The sequence below is a fragment of the Quercus robur genome, chromosome 1, assembly GCF_932294415.1.
Source record: "Quercus robur chromosome 1, dhQueRobu3.1, whole genome shotgun sequence".
Classification (NCBI taxonomy): Eukaryota; Viridiplantae; Streptophyta; class Magnoliopsida; order Fagales; family Fagaceae; genus Quercus; species Quercus robur.
Window position 1 is genome coordinate 41,398,881 of NC_065534.1, and position 12,349 is coordinate 41,411,229.

The window sequence follows — 12,349 nt, forward strand, 5'->3', positions numbered from 1 at the left end:
ATCCCTTTCTTCAACTCGGCCTCCACGACCTCTTCCTTGGCAAAAAGCTCAATGTCATTTGGGTCCATATTGCCGAGAATGGGTAGAAATAGTTGATTGGCCACATCCTATAAGGTCATGGTGATCTTACCACAAGAAAGGAAGAAGGTATGGGTGGCACTACACCACCGACGGATTAGGTGGTGGAGATTGAATAAATCCCGATAGTTAGACAACCATCGGAAAGAAACAATGACCTTCAACACACTGGCCCACTGTAACACCGCCATAAAACCCACATTAGACAGCTCCATGTCCACCCACTCTTGCCAACCCAAAGATGTAACCTAACCAAATTCGAAGAGAATGGGCATGGGTAGTGAAGTCTCTTGGTGGATGTCGAGGTCGAGAATAGAGGAAGCCAAGGGAGCCCAAGAGACTTCGGAGTCATGACGGCAAATGGAAAACCACACTCAGCCTGATGGGGGAGGCAAGTAGTCACCAAGCACCAGGGGGAAGTGAATATGGGTATCATACCACGGGTCAATGAAAGGAGGGCACTCACTACCTGGATCACGACCCCCTTCTTCCTCCTCAGAATGGTTCGATTCGAAATGGGGAGCTTCTCCACCCACGATTTCAGCAGGCGGATCATCGGTGGCAACCTCTTTCCCTTTACAATGGGAAGAACTATCACCTTTTGCCAGTGACATTGTAGACTGATTAAAAGGAAAAATTAAAGGGTAAGGAAGTTTTAGGAAGACGAGAAAGTGAAGGGAAAGAAAGAGTAAAGGTTATGAGAGAATGATAAGGAAAAGAAAAATAAAAAGGCTGAGGCAAATAAAAGTGACGTGAAGGAAGGCAATGGGTCAGCCGTTAAAAGAAACATCACATTAATGAAGTGGAGGTTATGTTTCAAAATAACTGCCAAACTGGGAAATTTGAAGAGACAAGCATGTTCATGGTAGAAAAGGAAACAAGGCGGGGTCCACTATTTAAAAAACCTACGAAAATAAAAATTACATCAGCATTCGCATATGAATTGCAGAGGCAATCCATATGCTCAGGGGATGAATGTTGATACCCATTTTTGCAAAGGGCCCAACAACAGAAGAAGCCCAACAATAAAGAAGGTAAGGAAAGGAAAACGGTAAAAGGAATAAGGAAACAAGCTCAGTAGGTTGAAATGGCAAGATTGATGGCCAGCAGGCCCACAAGAATAAAAAGAGGTAAGGAAGAAGTAAATGGATTGAGGAAGCCCAAGGAATGAAGTAGTGAGCCTATGGGAATAATAAGAGGTAAAGAGGAAGTAAATGGGTTGGGGAAGCTCGATAAATGAATTAATAAACTCAATGGGTTGGCTTGATGGCCAATAAGCCTGAAAAGTAATAAAAGGTAAAGATGCAGTAATTGAGCCGAGGAAGCCCCAGGAATTTAGCAAAAAGCCCATGGGAGTAAAAGAGGTAAAGAAGTAGTAAATGAGCTGAAGGAGCCCAAGGAATGAGGTAGTGAAATGGGCTGGCACAGCAAGAATGTTGGCCAACAAAGCCAAAAAGAGGTAAAAATATGGAAAGTAGGCAAAGGAAGCCCTGAGTAAAGATTGATGAAGAAGTGGGTTCACACGACTGGAGCAACAGTTCATAAGCCCACGAGGTAACAAGAAATGAAAAAGAGAAGTAAAGTTATAGCAGGCACGATGAAATCATATGGTAGGATTGATAGCTAAAAGGCTCACGAACATAGAAAAGGAAAACATGGGCTCGGTTGGAAGATGAGGGCTTTTTGCCCAAGTAACGCCCAGTCCAAGAAGGGGTGAAAAGTTGAGAATATGAGCCCAAAAGCCCACACATCCTTCATGCCACAAAAGATAAACACCAACCAGCACAGAGGCAGCAAAAATGGTGTGAAGGCTAGAAAGAAACAAATTCTGACGGAGTGGAGCATGCACAAAGGGCCAGGGCACCACCTACTTGTACACAGCCAATAAATGGGAGGTCGGCCATGGGTCAAGGCTTTTATAGGGTGTAGTTTGGCGGTGGAGAGAAAAAATGAGTCTATTCAGGGGTTCCCGCTCAATCTTCTTTGGGAGAGATGTCCTACTAGGATGACATCTTACCCAAAAGAGATAAGTATGGGTTGTGACCACTTGATGCATGCCATAGAGGTAGCTAATAAAGAGGCTTAATCATTATCCAGATGAGGGAAGTGAAAAAAAGAGAGAGGTAAGAAACATGACAAGTAATTTTATCTAGGAATGGAGAGTGGTGCAACTCACACATTCAGAGCAATGGTAGTGGCTAAGCAACTAGAAGGTCAATGGGCAATCCTAGGACACCCAAAAAGAGCCAAAAGCAGTTGAGGGGTAAAAATGGTAAATCCTACCATGGCTAATAGTACAAAAAAAAGGTAGTTGTGAATAGTTAGGAAAAGGAGGGAGGAGGAGGAAAAAAAGAGAAAAAGAAGGAGAAAACGAAAGGAAGGAAAGGTAGAAAGAAAGAGAAGAAAGAATAGAGAAAATGAAAGAACATACAGAAAACCAGAGGGATATAAGTGGTAGGAATAGAGGTATGCATCAATAGACCACCTTTTTCTCTCCTTCTTTACAAACCCACTCTCTGAGGGATTGAGAGTTGAAGCTCAAACCATTTAGGTCATTTTTCCAAAGTGCGTGACTTCTATGGCAGAAGCCTTCCTTGAGGTTACTCACGTTGGAAATTGGCTCCCTTCTTGGACTCGCTTCTGCTGAAGAGCTAAGCCTACTTTTCTGGCAGACAAGTTTACTTTTTTGCTATTTGTGCTTATTGGGTGACTAGTTTACCATTCAGTTATTATGTTGTTTGCCATAGTGTTATTTCCATTTGTTATATTTTTCTGCTGTAACTTTATTAGCTACGTTCCTTATTGGCGCCAGTCTTACTCACTCCGTTTAGTATTCTAGTTATTCAATGGTACTGTATTCCTGCTATAACATCTGTAATAGTTATTCCTGCCATGCCCGTACCATATGCCGACCCCATGGTGCTCCTGCCAGAATGCGTCTATATTGGGGTGGCCCAACTTGCACACAAGCTGGCCTAAAGTGTAGTCCCATTTAGGCCAGTCTCAGCACTCTTACTTCAGATCTATGGGCCGTAGTGTAGCAATAAGGGTCTCAAGTTCCATAGATGCTGATAGGTTGTCTAGCCTTAGGGATAGGTATCTCTATTTCCCGATGATGTATGCACTTGTCTTGCTGCTCTAGATGAGTGGTGTTATTCCCCAAGGTCTCCTAGCATAGACATATATGAATCATATCTTTTAGTTGGGCTTAGATTTCCTTGTAATGCCTTTACCGGAGAGCTCTTCCATAGACTGGGCATTGTCCCTAGCCAACTTAATCCTAGTGGTTGAAGGATTATTGTTGTAATGCAACTCCTATGAAGGGAGTTTAGTGAAGGGAATTGTCTACTGACTGTGGACGAATTTCTCTTCTATTACATGCCTGTTCAAATCTCCATGTCGCTTGGTGTCTTCCAATTTTCTCCTGGTGTAGAACTTTTTAAGCTTATCACGTCACTGTCCTTACCTGATAATGAGTGGAAGTCAGAGTTTTTCTTTATATATGGTTTTTGGATTGGCGATCCCATTGAGGTAGGAAGAGACGCATTCCCTTCTCTGGATGATGTGTGGGGTCATCCTTATCCTACGGGTATGCATTTCTTCTTTTCATGTATATGTATACATATTATATTCTCGTCTGACATGTTGTTCTGTTCCTTTCTGGCTTTAGTTCGTCTTGTCTTAGACGACTTCTTTGAGGCTAGAGTTCATAGGGCATCCATTTTCATGAAAATATATTTTCATTCTTTGGTGACCCTTCATCGTCTAGCTCATTGGGGCTTAGGACCTGAACCCAGTGAAGTTGCACTTGGTTACAAAGTTACCATTCAAAGGAATAAGTACTTCATAATTTCTTCCAACTTTGCTTCGTCTTGTTCTCTTGTTCATCTAATATGTTATTTAACTAGTCAGGGATGTCAATCATGAATAGAAAAAAGAAGTTACTGAGTAGTGACGATGTCATCCAGCCTGAGGAGGTTACTCAAATTGAGGCTCGTCCTACCGTCCAGAAGACATTGAAGCTTGTCCCCCCTATCGTTCCGGGGAATAGGAAGGTTGTGAGCAAGATAGTTGACACGAGGAATCTTCCCAGTGGTCGAGGCTTCAAGAAGTAAAAGGTTGATTCATTGGCCCCAAACTTGTCTACGCGGTTCCAAGTGATTTTACTATCCTTGTTGATCCTCCAATCGTTGAGCCCAAGGCTTCTAAGACTTGTACTACTTCTCGAGCCCGGTTCACGTCTTTTGGGCCCATGTCTACTTGTCAATTCGACGAGGCTAGTGTTGTTAAACCTCCCTCTTTACTATCAGATTCTGATTTGGCTTGGCAAAAGGCCAAGGAGGTGGTTGACGACTCTAATATTAAGAATTCCTTTCAGCTATCTGTTAAGGAATTTGAGAGATCTACCATCCATGACTTGTTCAAGGTAGCTTTTCATAAGTTTTCTCACAACTTGTTGTGTAACTTGTGATAGAGAAGCGGAAAATAATCCATCTCCAGCTCGTCCAAATGGTTCGTCCAGAGCCTATAGCCCAGGTTGATCCAAGAGTCAACCCAGAAGAAGGAGAAACGTCCATTAAACAATAGCGCCACTCTATAAGTTAAGTCTCCCATGGATGACATGATCGTCCATGAAGGTCGTCCATGAGCAGCCATCAGATATCCTTGGACGACCAAACAGTCCTACACCGGATGGACGAAAGCGCAACACTTGAATAAGTTAACTCCCACTGGCGGTTATAGTTTTTATATCCGTTGAGGCAGTTAACTCCGGCGTTGTTGGATTCCACTAAACCTGGGGAGGTTATTGGACAAATAACCGCCCTAGGCTCCCTATATAAGGGACCGGTCTGAACCCGACAGAGGTAAGATTTTCTCTCAGACAAATTTCCAAAACACTTGGAACTTCTTTCTCAACGAGTCTAACTTCTCCATCGGAGGGGGTTCGACCGGTCATCTCCGGTCTCCTCTTTGATCGCGTTTTCTTCCTTGCAGGCCATTCCACCTTACTGATTCGGAGCACTATCAGTTGGCAGCGTCTGTGGGAAGCGAAGGTTGTTTTGCGACTTTCTTTTCCGCGACAAAAGGATTAGGATGGTTAGGACCAGGTCGAGGGCTACTAGCCCTGGCCGTCAGGGAAGCAGAGGCGCTTCAAGTGATCCTCAGCGTGATCGCCAATCTGCACCAGTCATGCAGATGTCATCCGTGCAGAATATGCAATCCATGGCTGCTGCAATGGCGGAATTGACTCGCCAAAACCAGGAGTTAAGGATGGAGATCACTCAGAGGAGACAGACACGTGAGGAACATGCAGGGCAAACGCAAGGCCATGGTGACACACAGAATACTGAGATTGGAAGTCAGTTTAGAGGCACTACTTCACGGACAGTGCCACACTTGAAAGAGGAGATGGACCAAATGAAGAAAGTCATGGAGGAGATGAAGGAGAACATGAGGAGAACGAATCCTATAGAGGATTTGGTCCACAGGACTGACTCTCCTTTTACGGCTGCCATCAATGGCCACCCTCTACCATCAAAGTTCAAACTACCTTCCCTGGACTCGTATGATGGGATGCGTGACCCCTTCGATCACATTGCAACATTCAAAACAACAATGCACCTTCAAGGGGTCCCTGATGAAATCATGTGTCGAGCCTTCCCTACTACCCTTAAAGGCCCGGCACGAGTTTGGTTCAGTAAAATCCCCCCAAGTTCCGTAAGTTCTTTCGAAGAGTTAAGTAAATTGTTTGTTAACAATTTCATCGGGGGACAGAGGCACAAGCGCTCTTCGTCCAGCTTACTGACCATAGAACAAGGGGAGAACGAAAGCCTGCGGTCATTCATCACTCGCTTCAACAGAGAAGCCCTTAGTGTGGACGAGGTGGACGACAAGCTTCTATTGGCAGCCTTCCACAATGGGATTAATTCAGATTTGTTTATCCACAAGCTATATGAGAAGGAGCCCCAAACCATGGCCGAGCTCGTCCATTCGGCTCAGAACTTCATGAATGCAGAGGATGCGATCATAGCCAAGAAGAGGAAAAGAGCTGAGAGGATGGAAGCGCACCCAGCTCGACACTCAGAACAAGCCCCTCGTCCAAAGAAGGGACGGACGGAAGATAGGAAGGAACGAGATAACAGGAAGACAGGTCCCTTGGGAAGAAGCCAGAACTATACGCCCCTAAATACTCCACTTAATCAGGTGCTCATGCAAATCAAAGACGATCCTTCTTTGAAATGGCCAGAGAAGATGAAAGGGGATCCTAACAAGCGCAATAAGAACAAATATTGTCGCTTTCATAGGGACCATGGGCATGACACGGATGAGTGTTATGACCTAAAACAGCAAATTGAGAACCTAATCAGACAAGGAAAGTTGAAGCACTTCGTTGGAAGGGATCGTACAGATGAGAAGCTGAAAGGCAAAATGGAAGAATCATCCCGGCCCCCACTAGGAGAGATAAGGATTATCGTTGGAGGGAACTCGATGAGGCAATCTTCCAAGTCGAAGAAGACGTATCTTAAAGCGGTACAAAACGTCCAGCTCTCTGGATGATCACCAAGGACGAGATCAATGGACGAGCCAACCATTTCCTTCACCAACGAAGATGCTGAGAGGATCCATCACCCGCATGATGATGCGATCGTCATTACACTGCTCATTGCAGATTATACAACCAGGAGAGTGTTAGTTGACAATGGAAGTTCAGCAGACATATTATACTACCCCGCCTTCCAACAAATGAGGCTTGGACGAGATCAACTTCGTCCAGTATGCTCGCCACTGATAGGATTTGGAGGAATGAAGGTGCAGCCCGTGGGTACCATTACATTACCAGTTGTGGTAGGGTCATACCCGCAACAGGTAACCAAGGAAGTCAATTTCCTTGTGGTAGATTGTGCATCTTCATACAACGCCATTATTGGAAGACCCACTCTTAATAGTTGGAAGGCGATAACTTCGACTTACCATCTATCAGTCAAATTCCCTATGGAGTACGGGATAGGACAAGCACAAGGAGATCAGTTGGCAGCTAGAGAATGCTACTTAGCCATGATGGCTTTGGACGAACAGGTGCAGACAATGAGCATCGAGGAAAGAAGAGTTATTGCAGAGCCCACGGAAGTGTTGGAAGATGTTCTTTTGCAAGAAGATGATCCTGAGAAATTTACCAGAATTGGAACATGTATGAAGGAGAAGGCAAAGGAAGACCTCATCCAGTTCCTGAGAAAAAGTATCGACGTTTTTGCATGGAGTCATGACGACATGCCAGGAATCGACCCAAGTGTGATCACTCATCGGTTGAATGTATACCCCTTTTTTAAGCCCATCCGTCAGAAGAAGAGGGTATTCGCTCCCGAGAGGGACAAGGCAATCAAGGAAGAGGTTCAAAAACTGACCACGGCAAAGTTCATTAAGGAAGTCTATTACCCCGATTGGTTAGCCAATGTGGTGATGGTGAAGAAAGCTAATGGCAAGTGGAGAATGTGCGTAGACTTCACTGACTTGAACAAAGCATGTCCCAAGGATAGTTATCCTCTGCCACGCATTGATCAATTGGTGGACTCTACTGCTGGCCATCAGTTGCTGAGCTTCATGGATGCCTTCTCAGGATATAATCAGATCAAGATGGATGAAGCTGATCAGGAAAAGACTTCCTTCATTACCAGCCAAGGCTTGTTTTGCTACAAAGTGATGCCCTTCGGCTTGAAGAACGCAGAGGCAACTTATCAAAGGTTGGTGAATCACATGTTTCATCCACAAATAGGACGGAATGTGGAGGTTTATGTCGACGACATGCTTGTGAAGAGCATAGACGAGGGAAGCCATCTAGACGACCTACAGGAAACCTTTGAAACACTTCGGCGATATAAGATGAAGTTGAACCCAAGCAAGTGTGCATTCGGAGTATCGTCAGGAAAGTTTCTGGGGTTCATGGTCTCGCAAAGAGGAATTGAGGCAAATCCGGACAAGATCCAGGCTATATTGAACATGGAGCCACCGAAGAGTATCAAGGAAGTCCAATCCCTCACAGGACGAGTTGCCGCTTTGAACAGGTTTGTTTCGAAAGCCACAGATAAGTGTTTACCTTTCTTTAAAGTCCTCAGGAAGGCATTTGAGTGGACGGACGAATGCCAAAAGGCCTTCCAAGACCTGAAGAACTACCTCACAACTGCCCCATTATTAAGTCCATCCGTGCAAGGAGAAGAACTGTACCTATACTTAGCGGTGTCCCCACACGCCGTAAGTTCAGCTTTAATCAGAGAAGAGGGGAAAATACAAAAACCGGTGTACTACACTAGCCGGGCACTCAGAGGAGCGGAGGGAAGATATCCGCTCATGGAGAAATTGGCTTTTGCACTGATAACAGCCTCTAGGAAGTTAAGACATTACTTCCAAGTTCATATCATCAATGTCATGACGGACCACCCGCTTAAGAAGGCAATGAACAAGCTGGAAGCCGCAGGACGACTGATTCAGTGGGCAGTTGAACTTAGTGAATTCGACATTCGGTACCAACCGAGAAATGCAATAAAGGCTCAAGCTCTAGCAGATTTCATCGCAGAGTTCACCCCAAGTTACGAAGACCTGGGGGAAGGAGAGTACAAATGGGTCATCCATGTAGATGGATCGTCTACATTATACGCTGGAGGAATAGGAGTTGTCTTGCAGTCGCCAGAAGGGGACAAATTGAAATACAAGGCCCGTCTGCAATACCAGACTACTAACAATGAAGCGGAGTATGAAGCCCTTTTGAAAGGGTTGGAACTGGCTAAATCCGTAGAAGCAGACTCAATACTTGTCCTGGGAGACTCTCAATTGATCATAGGCCAAGTCAATGGCACATGTGAAGCCAAGGAAGACAGAATGAAGAAATATTTAAAGAAGGTAGTACGCCTTGTGAAGAAATTCAAAAAAGCAGATTTTGTTCAAATCCCAAGGGAAGAGAATGTGGAAGCAGATACTCTGGCGAAAGAAGCATCTGCGAATGAGGCGATGGACGAAATGGATGATGTACACTACATGCCAAGTATAGACCTTCCAGAATTGATGCAGATAGGGGGAGAAGGAAATTGGATGACCCCAATAGTATCATACTTAAAGGATGGAAGTCTTCCAGAAGAGAAGGACGAAGCTAGGAAGCTCAGGGTCAAGTCAGCCAGGTATGTGCTTATGGACGAAGTGTTGTATAAGAGAGGTTTTTCCCAGCCTCTCCTAAGGTGTTTGGCTCCGGACGAGGCAAATTACATGTTGAGGGAGGTTCACGAAGGAGCATGCGGGAACCATTCGGGAGCCAGATCACTCGTTCATAAAGTCATCCGTAGCGGATTCTATTGGCCAACCATCCAAGCTGATGCTAAAGCATATGTCAAAGTATGTGATCAATGTCAACGCTTTAGCAACATTCCCAGACAGCCAGCAGAATATCTCACGCCAATGATGGCCCCTTGGCCTTTCGCACAATGGGGACTAGATATTTTGGGGCCCTTTCCGACTGGAACTCGGCAAATGAAGTTTCTGGTGGTGGGAATAGATTACTTCACAAAATGGGTGGAAGCCGAACCCTTAGCCAAAATTACGCAGCAGAATGTCAAGAACTTCGTCTGGAAGAACATTGTATGCAGATTCGGAGTACCTAGAGTACTAGTGTCTGACAATGGACGACAGTTTGACAACACACCCTTCAGGGAATTTTGTGAACAACTTGGAATGAAGAACCATTACTCCTCGCCCTCCCACCCACAGGCCAATGGCCAGGCAGAAGTAGCGAACCGATCCTTGCTGAAGATCATCAAGACTCGGCTCGAAGGGGCAAAGGGGATATGGCCGGATGAATTACCAGGTGTTTTATGGGCTTATAGAACGACAGCGAGAACTCCAACAGGAGAAACTCCTTTTAAACTAGCCTACGGAAGCGAGGCAGTTATACCAGCAGAAGTACATATGACAAGCCACAGGGTGAGGAAGTATCAGACTGAGGAAAACGAGGAACAGCTCCGTCTTAACCTTGACCTTATGGACGAGGTCAGGATGGATGCAGAACAAAGGACAGCAAGGTACAAAAATCTCATGGCAAGACAATATGATGCTATGGTGAAGCCTAGGCGTTTCAACATCGGAGATCTCGTCTTGAAGAGGGTTACCCTGGCAACAAGAAACCCGGCCTACGGGAAACTTGGCCCAAATTGGGAAGGACCTTATAGGATTATCAACTGCAAAAGGCAAGGATCCTACTATTTGGAAGCTTTGGATGGGCGGAGGCTGGAATACCCTTGGAATGTTGAGCACCTCAGGAAGTACCATCAATAAGTGCTGACTCTTCACTAGTGTCCTTGGACGAGATGTATGGACGAGAAGAAGTGTACTACTGTCAAGTGTTTTTAAAGTATTTTAATAATCCCCTAGAAAGTGCATTAGTGTTTTCACTCTTGTGCTATTCATGGATGAGTTGGTTTGTATTTTTAATTCAATAAGGCACTAGCTAATGAGCATGTGCCATGCCTGTGGACGAATGTTTACATAAGTTTGGATTTTCAAATATATATATATTGTTTTCAAATATATTACTGGAATCCTTATATGTTCATTCAGATTGATCCACAAAAAGAAAGTAATCATGGACGAATAAAATCCTTGGACGCAAGGATATATCGTCCACAAGTCTCCAAAGGAGAAATGAAAAGGTACGTCCGTCCAGAATATGGGACGAGGTGAAACCCAAGCTAAAAATAAAGCTAAGGTCCATCCGTCCAGAACATAGGACGAGATGAAACCAAAGCTAAAAATAAAGCTAAGGTCCATCCGTCCAGAACATAGGACGAGATGAAACCAAAGCTAAAGATAAAGCAAAGGTTCATCCGTCCAGAACATAGGACGAGATGATAACTAAGTTAAGGGCATACTCGTCTAGACCTCAAGACTAGATGAATTCCCAGAAGTGTTCGTTCGAGACATGGACGAGCAAAGACTTCAAAACTAGCTTAACAATCCATTACATTGGACGAGAAATCGCTAAAAAGTCTAATCGTCAAGGACGACAAAAATGATCGTCCATAATTTTGGAATGACAAAAAATCTAACCAAAAGGAATCAATTTACTTTATCTTGGTGATGTAATAAAATTCACCCCCATGCCCAAGACGAGGTGAACTGAATTCCTAGATGGACGAACCACACTTCTGATATGAAAATAAAAATTCATACATAAAGCTAAAAACGTATATATTCAAACACAATGGAAGTAAAAATAGAAGTATTCATTTCTTTCATGAAATTCAAAGGGTGGACGACCAACGTCCAAAAACCCCTTTAGTTTTGAATGTATATAAAACTCGTCCATAATCCTGGACGAGATGATTGTACTTGCATGAGCTTTAAAAAAAAAAAAAAAGAAGTAAAAAGCCCAAAACAACGGGCACTTCCATGAAAAGACAAATGAAAGTAAATTTTCAAAAAAATAGATTTCACTTGGGCAAGCTCGCCTTGGGGTCGTCCTGAGTAACTTCAGTGTTAGCATCGTCCATGATATTGACGTCCTCGGAACTCGTCTGCAACATGGAACTCTCTGTAGCAAGAGGAAGCTTGAAGGAGTTGAAGTCCAAATCAGGATATGCGTCTTTGGCATCAGCACGGAAATCTTCATAACCAGCTGCATAATGACTGTCTAGACGATTCTTATACTCGTCAGACTTCTTAAAAGCAGCAATTGCTTCTTCACGTGCCTTCTCCAAGGACGAGGTAAGCTCTGCAACTTGTCCTTCTAGATGGACGATGCGGGTATCCTTCTCTAAGTTGTCAGCTTTGAGCTCCTCAACATCGTTCTTCAGCTTCGTCTCGCTTCCTAGCAGACGATTAAAGTCCTCGGTCAACCTAATGACCTCCCCCTTCTTGGCTAAGACCTCATGGCTTAGCTCCTTAGCCTTATCCTTGGCTGTCTTGGCCTCTGTAGCAAGCTCCTTGGCCTGGCAAGTTGCTGTATAAAACTTTGACATGGCCTGCATTTGGACGAAAAGGAGTTAGACATTTCATTCAAAATTAAATGTTTACACACAAGGACGAGGAAGAAACTTACCTTGAAAAGGTCATGGATGCCAGAACGCTCAAACTCCTACTGACATGTTGTAACATTCGTTAACTTCATGTTCAGTGACGATCCCTTTGAACGTCCTCCATGCATAACCCTCGTCCAAAACCAAATTAGAGGGACGATCAGAGGACTCAGACGAGCCAGGCTTGTGAGAAATTTTGGGAGCAGGGGGAGGATCAG